Source organism: Stylophora pistillata, chromosome 2 (genome assembly GCF_964205215.1).
Source record: "Stylophora pistillata chromosome 2, jaStyPist1.2, whole genome shotgun sequence".
In the NCBI taxonomy this organism is placed as follows: domain Eukaryota; kingdom Metazoa; phylum Cnidaria; class Anthozoa; order Scleractinia; family Pocilloporidae; genus Stylophora; species Stylophora pistillata.
The window spans coordinates 4,740,517-4,753,157 of record NC_142520.1 but is presented as its reverse complement, the minus strand read 5'-3'; the positions used below and the strand labels follow the sequence as shown (position 1 = coordinate 4,753,157).

Sequence of the window (12,641 nt, the reverse complement as noted above, 5' to 3'; positions counted from 1 at the left end):
ATTTTAGGATTATGATGGTTCAAGTCATGGACTTACCCAACTGATTTAAAGCAAAGGCTATTAACTCCCTTGCGATTTATTCCAGTCACGAGATGCTAGATACTTTTACTCCCTCATTTTATCGCATAACGCAGTACTCAAAACTCTCTGGCCAGTCTTGTTGATATTCGATTTCCTATGGATCTCGATTTGTTCCCTGTACTGCTCGCAGAGTTTTAGGAGTGTTTGCATGTTGCGTATCACAAAATCAGTTTTAATCCATAATTCTTTCTTCTATCACTTTTTCTTAAGCTTTGCCCAAGGTACGGCGAGGTCATGATGTTATTGCCTACCAGTCTTCATCTACTTTTCTTAATCTTTTAATTATGTAAAAAACAGCGGAGTTTTCGGAATTCCTGATTAATGTTAGTAGATTACATACCTCTGAAAATTTTCCTGACATTGTATTCTATGTAAAGCCTGATCAACGTAGTGCTTCGAGGAATGTTTGCGAGTTTCGTGCTATAAAGTTATCCTCTTACTAAAGCCTGTTTGCTTACGTAAAATCCTCTTAACTAATTTGCTAATTTGCGTGTTGTCTAATTTTTTTCTCATGCACACGAAGATAATCTTCACATTTGACCTTAAGGAAAAATACAAAGGAAAAAGTGTCACAAACGGAGAGCAAAAGTTGTTGCTAAGATTATAGCTCCACGATAATTGTTTTGTAGGGGCATTTCTTGTTGGAGCAAGAGCCACTGACTGCAACTATCGAGAATCCGCCGACAAATGCAAAAATATATCATACAAGACCTTTTTAAAGGCCATTAAAGGGGCCATGACATTAAATTTTTGACAAAATAGCCCAAACTCTTTTAAAGCTGGACGTGCCGCTTATTGCGGGCCAAAATGAAGAATTGGAGGAATTAAAGTACAAGGACAAAACTTTAAGATGATGCATATAATGACTTTTAAGTATTTATGGCAGACCTCTTCAGAGGCCAGGGAAGTTGACGTTTATTTTACCTCCGCGAAAGAGACTCGAAGTACTTTGTTTCAACGGGTCACGATTTAGACTTAAACGTATTAGATGTAATTTTGGACGCTTTCTTTACTGCGACTACTGGAGATCACCATGGTGAGCTAGCCACGATTGCAGTCGCTCTGACTAAGCTATGCCAGTTCGGTTATATTTTGTTTTTACTCTGGACACGAACAGGGACACCTCTACAGTCATATTTTCCTTGAAAAACTTTCTTTCTGTAATGATGGTACACGTTTCTTTCAAAACAACGTGCTATAACTGGGGTTACATTAATTCCTCGAAAATCCGAATGTTGAGCAGGAGTGTCTACCTTTGGGAAGGGGTTGATGTTAGCTTCTTTCCAAGCTGTCGGCCAAGAGTAAGAAGAGAGGGACTTTTTCCACAAGGCAGTCTCCACAGGAGCGAGACTAGTGCATTTGTCTCTCCAAACCCATAAAGGCAACCCATCAGGGCCAATAGCAGTTTTTTTTAATCTTGGATAATGCCATCATCACATAAAATTCGGGGAGCTTTGGGGGTGGGTGCGTCTTGGGTTTACTCTGAGAAGCTCTATCAGAAAAAAAATTATGTAAATGAATTAGGAAGTTTTGCAACTGTCGGCGGATTCTCGATGTTTATGGTCAGTGGCCCTTAAAATCAATAACATAACAGAAGAAATGATTTAAATGACTGGTGGATGTTGAACAAGGTGAACTGTCGGGGCCTGTAGGTTAACGGGACTCCTTTAATTCCTCAGGGAATATAGGAACGAGGCATTTAAGGTGTAGTAATGTATTTTAGGGAATACGAGTGAAGCTTTATAACAACTACGAGGAGCTCCAAATATCAAGAGAAATATACAGTAAGTTTTAACTCTAAACGGCAGGATCTGTCTGAGAGTGCCCTCTTTACATAATTGAACAAATGACCGAGTAGCAGAGAAATGGGAGAAATGCCAAACAAGGCATTGAAAGCAAATGGGTCATTTAGCGCAATTATGAATGAATAGTGCCTTATTTCGCAACGAGAATTTGTTCGCAGTAAAGATCGACATAAAGAGCCGTGTAGCTGTTTCATTATCGGAACCGTAAGAATAACACAAAAATCTTTGCCCGATAAACTTCTTATACTCGGAAGGTCATACGTTTCAGAGTTGCTGTGAGAATCTATCTATCCATCTCTTTCAACTTATTTTGATAATCAACTGCATCCTGGTAAGAGGAGGTTCCTCGTCGTTTGTTTAGAAATTACAGAGTGAAACCAATTGTGATGGAAAATCAGTGAAAATGACAACAATATCCTTCAGCATTTTTCCCTTTTTTTTAATATATAGTTACGTTTTTGATTCCACACCGCTTTGTTTACTACAAGTTTTAAAAACCATTTTTCCTCTATGTTAAACTGCCCAGAACAAGCCACGCATGTAAACAAGAGTTTGTCCTTTAACTGAGAAATTCCAGACTGCAAAGTAGCTGAGAGGAAAAACCATGATTTTTTTTTTGCCCTTTTTAAAACTTTCCTGAGTGTTAATATATATTATTATCATTATTATTACTGTTACTATCATAAGTCTTGAGGATTTAGACCTACAGGTATATGATAAAAATATACTAATAATTATAAATACTATGCAATATTTATAGATATTATAATGTATAAGACCATCACTTATAGTTTTTTTTTTTTTCCACTGCTTAGTAATGGGTTGGTTACAAACGCAACAGTGAGGGGATACCGTAAGATGAATTATAAAACGCTATATTTAGTCTGTTACTTCATCTAGTCAACGTCCTGAAAAGCAATCTTATCTAGTATTCAGAACATGTCAATATTCCTGAAATTCAACAAACGGAAATATCCATAAACCCGAACTCCGAACTCCACTTATTATATCTATTTATCTTTTAATTAAGCAACAACTGAGTAACTGGAGTTAGCTTCTAATCTACTTAATTTTACCACTTTTCATCAAGGATGCGAAAAACCAATTAACTTCCTCAGTCCAAAGTATATGGTCCCACTGCACAAATTCTTCAGAGAGTCAAAAATTGGGGGAAACCTTTTTTACTGCGTTTATCTTTGAAGACTTAATAGGGAGGAAGGCTATAAAACAGCAGCACCTAAGAACTCCTGACCTTATAGATGTTGGTGAAGATCTGGGTAAGTGGAAAACAGTTTCCTTCATTATGCGAGCTAGCAACACTACTTTACATTAGCTGAAAAAATCTAATTTCTCTACGAATACAAGATCGGAAGAATGCGGAATTCTAAAATTAGGGAAATAGCTAACGCGCAAAATCTTGACTAGGATAAATGCAACGGGGGGAAATCAAGTCATGCAGGTCAGAGACTGTTCTGGCTTAAACGATTTTTTTGTTTTGTTTTAATTTGGATTTGGCCACCGTAACGATTACAAAAGCTGACGTTTCGAGTGTTAGCCCTTCGTCGAACGAACGAATAAAGGAATTATGGGTTGTGTGCGCTTTTCAAGGCAGAGAATGGAGCTACGTTATTGGTGGGGACATGGCAACGAGAAAAACAAGAATAAATTAGTGGAATGAAAAGTGTTCGTTGATCCCTCTGGGGTTTAGACTTTCGGTTTGAAAGACGAGCTTTTGTTCAAGATTTTTACGGCTTTCCGTGCTACCTAACTGTAAGGAAAGATCGCAGATTGCCATATGTTGCTTAGAATGATTAGCTAAATTAAAATGTCTAGCGACTGGTTTCGGTGTGTCCTTGTCATTCCTTTCCGCGTCTGGCACCTGTGGGATTTAGACTGCCGTCTCGAACGTGGTATTGTATTATATTGTATTGTAATCTTTATTTAGACACGATGCAGGTCAGAGCCTGTTCTGGCTTAAACGATTTTTTTTTGTTTTGATTTGGATATATCAGCAAAGTTGAAGTGGTAAATTGGCCACCGTAACGATTACAAAAGCTGACGTTTCGAGTGTTAGCCCTTCGTCGGAGTGAATAGAGGAATTATGGGTTGTGTGCGCTTTTCAAGGCAGAGAATGGAGCTACGTTATTGGTGGGAACATGGCAACGAGAAAAACAAGAATAAATTAGTGGAATGAAAAGCGTTCGTTGATCCCTGTGGGATTTAGACTGCCGCTTTAAAAGATGAGCTTTTGTTCAAGATTTTTACGGCTTTCCCTGCTACCTAAGTGTAAGAAAAGATCGCAGATTGCCATATGTTGCTTAGAATGATTAGCTAAATTAAAATGTCTAGCGACTGGTTTCGATGTGTCCTTGTCATTCCTTTCCACGTCTCGAACGTGGTATTGTATTGTAATCTTTATTTAGACACGATCAATTCATCAGCCTATAAAAATACATATCACATACGCTAAGATATTTGAAATTAAAACTACATACTATAACACTAAAGCTGTTTTCCGTGAGAGCCGTGCCTTAGACTTAAAGAATGTCATTGATCTGACGTTTAAATAACCCCAGAAACTCTGTGTTCCTTATATCGAGTGGTAAACTGTTCCATAATGTGGCGCCATTGTAGCTAAAGCTTTTTCTGTAATAATTACTGCGCGGTAGTGGAGCATTAAGCTTATATTCAGAGTCCCTGAGGTCATAAGCAGAGTCACGCCACGTAAACTTTGAATATAGATACCTTGGAGCTAGCCCGTGCAGACATCTAAACATCATGGTGGCTTTATGGATTTCCTGCTGGCGTGCAAGATTTTTCCACCCTAAAAACTCGAGTAGCTCAGTTGCATCAGCATCATAGTTAGAGAATGTCAACACACGGGCTGCTCTATTCTGCAATTTCTGCAGTTTGTCTCGTAGCGTTTTCCCACAGCTACCCCAAACAATGTCACAGTAATGGTCGATTTAGATAACAATAGCACCTCACACCAACTATTTCATAAGCAACTACATTTTACAGCTCTGGCCCCGGTTGTTCGAAGAATGGATAACGCTATACACTGGAAAAATCTCTATCCGGTGGATAGCACAGTACGTTTTGCTAACACTTATCCGCTGGATAGCGATTTATCCGTTGGATAGCATTAACCGCCCTTTCAACAACTGGGGCCCGAATAAAGTTTACTCTGGAACCAAAACGCTGTCTCATCCTTGAAGTCCGTATATGCTCGCTCGAAGTAGATCTCCGTTTACCAGGAAATCGTAACGAGTTTCCGTTTAGTCGCGCAACCAATCTTCACACTCTCCGAAAAAACTTTTAAAACTAAAGTCAAACCTTAAGTTGGTTTGTAAGTACATTGTCTGTGATTTGTGGCCATAGCGCCGGTTTCTATAATAGACACCAGCGTGCTTGTCCATCGCCACCTTGTCATGGAAGCATTGAAAATAATTAACTTAGGATTATGTAATCCATCCTTTTACTCTCTTAGGCCCTCCACAGACTAGGGATTTTAGTTGTCGACAGCCATTTGTAATCGACCACTAAAAGTTATCGGCAACTAAATAAGTCCGATAAAGGATTCTACACACTGGCGCTCAAATGCGGATTTAGCAACCGATACGCGCGAGGTTGGGTACCAAGAGCTTACTGCGCATGCTCCATAGCGCCATAACGCCATAGCAACTCTTTCATGGACATCAATGGACTGCCTCATTCTTGTCGTTTCTCGGTGAATAGAAGGGGTCAGTCAACAATAACAAGAAACGTACCGCTGTCTACTCGCAAATTGGTGATAAAATCGCTGTCATTCCAGTTTCTACGAACGCTAGCCAAAAGTCCCTCGAACGAACTTTGCGCCAAATCTGCCTTCAGTCGTTTTGGATAAAATATCCTGCATCAGAACTTATTGTTGGGGACAAGCTGCCGTAATAATGACATCGTTAGTGTCGTTTCTACCTCCAAGAACGGGATGTGGAGAAGGAAGGTAAAAATAATGTTTTCTTTACCAAGTATTTTACTTCTGCAATCCTCCATGTTTTAAGCCGGCGGGGAAAGCCGCTAACACAATAGCGCGGAGATCTAAAAGTAGTCGATAACTAAAACAAAAGTTTTCACACACTAGAAAGACGCTTAAAAATGAGGCCGTCGACAACTAATAATTTGCGGTTTAGTTGTCGACAACGTGCGCCACAGACTACGCTTTATTGTTGTCGATAATTTTTAAAGGTCGATCACAAATAGTTGTCGACAACTAAATCCCTAGTCTGTGGATGGCCTTAGGATATGTCTAGTGTGTGGTATTTGTATCTATTATGTAATTCGCATTCTTTACTTGTGTATTAAACCTTTTTTCTATATATTCAATAGTTTTCTTCCCCTTTTTCTCGCACCTTGCGTATATAATGAAGGCTTTGGGCACGGTTAAGCGAAAGTGAGGTGAAGGTTTGTGAGCTAGGAACGAAGAGCGTGGAAAAACTTGAGGTAACGGACATTAGGCACGATATCATTTCTGACAAATTCATTCAGGGAAATCGTTTCACTTCACAGTAGAAAACCATTTGCTGGGGAACGGGTGTGCAAAGAATCTACCAGACTGTGAGCTAAAGGAAGAAGAGATAGCAACTGATTCAAAAAGAAGTCTGAGCGAGTCAAGTTACGAGAAGTTTGAGTGAGTCAAGTTACGAGAAGTTTGAGCGAGTCAAGTTACGAGAAGTTTGAGCGAGTCAAGTTACGAGAAGTTCGAGCGAGTCAAGTTACGAGAGGTTTGAGCGAGTCAAGTTACGAGAAGTTTGAACGAGTCAAGTTACGAGAAGTAAAAAGTTCAAAACTGCAAAGTTGCGATCAAGTTAGAACTCAGAATGTAAAGTAACAATGCTATAGAATACTCTGCTTAGAGAAGAATGGATATCAAGGTCTTAAAGGTGTCAGAATAAGACGTCGAGTCAACGATTCTCAGGACTATGCGAATTATGGACGTAAAGTGAAAAACGAACTTTCGGACTTCAAGCAGGGCCTAGCGACAATTTGACGATTCGATGGCCCAGTAAATATTATGTTCGAGTAACCATGTGTTCAAAAAGTATTGTTTAATAGAAGATTTTGCGTCAAATCGTCAAATCGAGGTTTTTAGAGAACTTTCAACATAACGCTGCGCAATTTCTGGCCTTGAAGGCAAGTCAACGATCTAAGCATGATGAATTTTACCGCGTGGGCTTTGTACACACAAGAAATTCGTACGTTTTTCGCTTAGAGCAAATCAAAAACTGTTTTGAATAAATATGTCGTCCCAAAATATTTCTTGGCCATTTTAGTCTTGCTTTCGATTGATAAATTCCATGGAACTTGAGATCTCTTCACTCACGGACATATTCGCATATTCTAGTTCGAAATAGGCACACCTGCGAAAATATTTATCGATTTTATCTTTCATGTTGATGTTCCAGTTTGAATTATTTGCACACATGCGAAAATATTTATCTTTCATCTTGATTTTTTAGTTAAAACGTAAAGTGCCCCTAACGCTTTTTTTGTCGGAAATAAGTTTGTTAATTAGTCTTCTTTCACTGGAGCTTGCTTTTTTGGAAAAGATGATTTTTAAAAATTTACTGCGGATTGTGTTTGCTTTCTTGGTTTCTTCAAAATTTTGACTTTTCACAGGCACGTGTTACACGTAAGTGTCAATGGGTTTAATCTATACGGAATTAATTTTTGGCTAAAAATTTGTGATATATGTAAAGAAATTTTATTGCAAAATCTTCACTTATTGGGAGTTCCGCTTTTAGGCTTGGCTAAATCTGTATATTAGCGATATAACTTGGCAGGATATTCAACACATCTTGGTAATGATTGTTTACAAAGCGTATCTCAGGGCTTCTCTCTTTCCGTTTCGCTGAAATAGAGGCTGTAATTACTTCACGTAAGAGATCGTTGTTTAAATATAAGTCTTTAACTAAACCGCGAACCAAATGTTGGTGAAATTTTGCTATTTCAGAAACATGTTTCACGTGTGCGGAATAACGCTAATTAATTCAAAATTAGCGTCCACAGAAATCGACAACTCCGCAAAAATACAAGTTTGGACCGTGAAGCTCGTGGCTACAGGAACTAAGGTCGAGTGTTACATAAAGGAAACACGAGCAAACACTTATTTAACTCCGATCCTTATTAATTTCAGATTATTATTTTGTAAATTATTTTTTAGGTTGATGAAGCTCACTTAAGGACAAAAAGAACGAAAGATAAACCTAGTTGTTGGACCGTAGTACTGTTTTTATTTATCTCAAACGAACGTCGAAAACTAAAGCTCATACATTAATCGCACGGCCTCGGTTAGTGAGAGTGAAAGCGAAAGGTTGTCTGAAAATCATGTACAAACAAAGAAGGCATCAAACTCCAAATACCTGCCTGAACCACAAAAAAAAATAAAATAATAATAAAATATTATTTCACCGAACCGTTCGCTTAAGCCAACGAAAATAAACAATAAGGCCCTTTTTAAAACTCTCTTCAATGGACAAAAAAACTAAACAAAACATCCGCAAACCCAAGCACATGGCGATTCCAGCCAAGAGTCATGTGACCGGCAAAACCTTGGACTTCCAGTGGAGTCGGGAGTGACACTAGTTCAGTGATTAAAACCTCTACTTGTTACAATACTACTGTATTTTACTGTTCATAAGTTTTCAACTTTCCTGTACTCTTACTAAATTTTCTTCTGTTGACTGTATGCAATATTCAAAATGAGTTGCAGTCAAACCTACCAAATGAAATTCAGAGGGGTGCTTTTATCGTTAATCGCTGAAACCACACTGAGTATCTATAGAAACATTTGGTGCTTACTTTGTGTAAGGAACTCGTCGAGATGACAACTGCCTCGAGTAGAGGCAAGGATTTTAAATAATTTATAAGTATTTTTTAAGACGCCGAAAAATTGAATCGTATTTCTTTCCTCTTCCTTACTATTTTAATCTCTATTGATTGTTTGATTCATTACATAAATTACCTTGAGACTGGCGTCTTCGCTTACTAACAAAATGATTTGCAGAGAAAAGATGTGAACTCTGCAACAGCACTGCGTGTCGTTCTCCTCATAAGGATATCTGCTCCTCGTTCAAAACTATAGTAATAGTATTCTGTGATTTCGACAGACGATTCAGAAAACGGGAAACAGGAGGTAGACCTCTTCTTGCCTGTAAAGTAGAAGAAATGTTTCGGTATGATTGAAGTGGGAAGTATTTCCATTTTATATTTCAAAACTGCTTCATGCGCTCCTGGTCAAATGAAAATTATGGAATCCACTTTAAAAGCATGGAGCCAAGGTGCTTCGTTTCCATCGCATGAGTTTATTTATGGTGAAGGCTTTGCAGGTCTTAGATAACTTTATTAGAAGAGGTATCGCATTAGACAGTCCATCTTATTTCTCGCTCTCTCGTTTTCGTCTTTTCCTTGACTTAATGATTGTCATTTTCAATGAAATGAAAAAACCTTATTTGGGTGTTTTTTTGTTGTTGCTGCTTTTTTTGCTGTTTTTTTTTTTTGGTTGTTGTTGTTTTGTTGTTTATCTTTTGTTGTTGCTTTTTTTGTTGTTGATTGTTTAATATCCTTCGGCAATAACAAAGCATTGTAACAAACACCAGTTATCAGATGAACTAAATGTAAATCTGTCAAGGAGGTCTATATTCGTAAAACACCAATTCAATAATTTTAGAACGAGTTAAGACCCGTGTTTGTTTTATAAATTTTTGCGGTGAAATGTTTTTTGATGTATCAGGTATGATCGCTAACAAAAAAGAATGAAAATATATCGTGGCCAGAGGCAGACATTATAAATATTCATTCCAAAATCTGCACTTTTCAAAAGTAAAACGCGCTCAACCTTATGTCAGTTATGCAAACTAAGAAATTCGGCAAATTTTTTCAATGATGGAACCAACTGAGATGGCAACCCATGGTTTTGTTTTAGTCCCCATTCGTTACTCATATGTCCGTGGCGACGTCATTAACGCAAAAACACCAGCAATTAGAAAAATAGCGTGCCTAACTTACAGGTGAATTTAAAATTTTGAAACATACCGGCGTGACTTTATGATCTGCATCCGTTACTTCATGTTAAGAAAAGAGTAAATTTGAAAATTATTATGTTGGTGTTAGGAAGGATTTAAGTGAAAATTCGTACCTTTTAACACGTTCGCTTTATGCAATTATTTTTTGTTAACTCAACTGCCACCTGCTGCTGCCCAATGGTTTCCATGACAATTTCGCATGCAAGAAGTAAGTATTCTTATCGTTTCTTAGTATTGTCTCGATTTATGAAGTAAATACGGACCCAGCTAGTCTATTTATTACCATCAACCTCAAGGGGTGATTTGTTAAAAACTCACGCCGAACATGGTCACCGCTGTCTAGCTTGTTCTTGCAAGATTTAGCCTGGATCTATCAACCAAAAGCCACTAAACAAAGACTAACACCATCACATCGAAACGTTAAACGACACTATGATCTTAAAGACACGTAAAGGCCGATTACACATTTAAAATGTTTGAAGGGATCTTTAACCGAAATGTCAAGGAAAATTTTCAGCCTTACACTAATGACTGGTGAGTAAGAAAGAACAACTGGGTAACCTTCTGAGTGGATGCCAGTTTTATGATGTCATTCGTTTCGTTTATTCATTTCCCTTTTTTTTTTCTTTTCTTTTTACTTTTTAATGGGGAAGAAGAGGGAAATTATCCGATATCTTGTTTGTCTATATTTGCCAACTTGTCCTTGTTCATCTCCACCACCACCCCCTCCCTATCCTTGTAGATATGATACCAGGATAAAATATTTATTTCATCACAGTATACTCGCCAATCGTTGAAGATCTTTATTATTGTTTTTATTGTTATTATTATTATTATTATTATTATTATTATTATTATTATTTTATGTCAGTATCAATTCGATGGTTCTATAACTTATAGTCTCATTTTGGAATACTTTCCGCAGAAAATATTCTCACTGTAGCAAAAAAAATTGTGGTCTCTTGCTGAAGAATACCCAAAGCGGGCTATCACAGTTAAAACCTCTGCTGTAGAATTGATTTTATAGTTGGAAACTGGGTACGGTCGAGTATTTTCTTTAGAATTTAACGCTCTTACCCACCTACTATGCAGAGAAGGAACTCAAAGGGGTAAAGGACACCTGTCAGCTAATTAAAAACGGAACCAATCAGCTTTGGTTTGAAATTAAATGCCCTTTCCCACCTCGTCGGTTTTGTGTCCTGATGTAGTGCAGAGACTTCGCTTTGTGTCTCAAATAATCCATTGAGTGACAAGAAAAATGCATTCAGAAACTCAATCCGGAACATTTTTCTGCAACTATTATGGTGAACTCCGTAGGAAATCGCCAATCCTATAGCTTAGACGTCAAACACTGTTAACACTGCCTGGGTTTGCGATTCTACAAAGTTTACACCATGATAAAGATAAGGCAATTCAACGGCATATCAGAAGGGGATGGTATGTATAAGATTTATTTTGTTGTCATTATGAATCTGTTTATTATTTCGTCAATAGTATGTACTTAAATCCACCCGTCTCTCTATTCACCCAATAGTTCCTTTGTTTCCTTGTTCCTATGAGAATTAATTATTCTAACCCTTCATTAACAGTTTTGTGTTTTCTGTACTCAGCAATATAATCATTTATGCATTTACTTTTTCATTTACGCATTGCTCAAAATTTTTTCAAATTAGTGACTTGTTTTCTTTGGGTGGATATGAAGTTAAAAGCTTTGTCGTTTCCACCTAGGTCCTCAGCGAAAGGCGGGAGGCCTCAGCGGAAAGGTATTCAATTTCTATCTCCTTTTTTCTTTTTTTAATAAATCACTTTTGTGGCTACTAAGTCAGTTCTCACTCTATGATGGGCATGTCTAAATTGTATCACTTTTTAATCATAAAACGTATTATATTTCTGACAAAAAAAAGTGTAATTCCACTCTTAAAACAAAGCGTGTTGCTTCGTTGATAATACTAGAGGCAATGAACATTTGCTGTCAATGGTTCGACGCACATGCTGACCGTAGCAGACATAATAAGTGATAAAGGAACATCATGGTAATAGTATGGTTTATCATTCCTTTCTACAAATTAAACCACGTCACTGTTTTGAGATCAACTTATCCTCACAGACAAGATCTCGCCCTAGCTGTCGTTGAAGGGAGAAGAAGTAATCGAGCCCCGCAAGTAAATGAAACTGGCAGCAATATTTTGTCAAGGAAAATTAATGTTTAACCACGTAGTGAAACTGCTAGTGAAATCTCTGAGATTTGAGTCTTAGTTTTTCACTTAGTTTGGAACTTTGTGTATCTTCTATAATTTTATAATTCTTCTATAATTCTTCTATAATTCTGTAATTCTTATATAATTCTATAATTCTTATATAATTCTGTAATTCTTATATAATTCTATAATTCTTATATAATTCTGTAATTCTTATATAATTCTATAATTCCTATATAATTGTATAATTCTTATATAATTCTATAATTCTTATATAATTCTTCTATAATTCCTTTCCCGCATCGGTCTGGTCAGCCACCAACGTGCCTGCAGCCGATGTCAACGTGGACAACCTTTTTAATCTTTGCTCGCGAAGTCAAACCAACAATAATTCAGCTTTCATTCGATAGTTGTTGCAAAGTCTAAGCATTCTAAGTACATTCTGTAAAATTTAAAGAGGACTCCAGAAAAGCTTCAACCCAAGCTAAGGCAAG

At 37.4% G+C, this 12,641-nt stretch overlaps 1 long non-coding RNA gene across 1 annotated transcript; it reads left to right on the top strand.

Annotated features, from left to right (window-relative positions):
• Positions 1-526: 526 nt before the first annotated feature.
• Positions 527-7,179, top strand: LOC148736768 (uncharacterized). The gene is made up of 3 exons (XR_015997319.1): positions 527-3,163; positions 5,377-5,871; positions 6,435-7,179. It is a non-coding gene; the product is annotated as an uncharacterized LOC148736768 (long non-coding RNA).
• Positions 7,180-12,641: the final 5,462 nt, after the last annotated feature.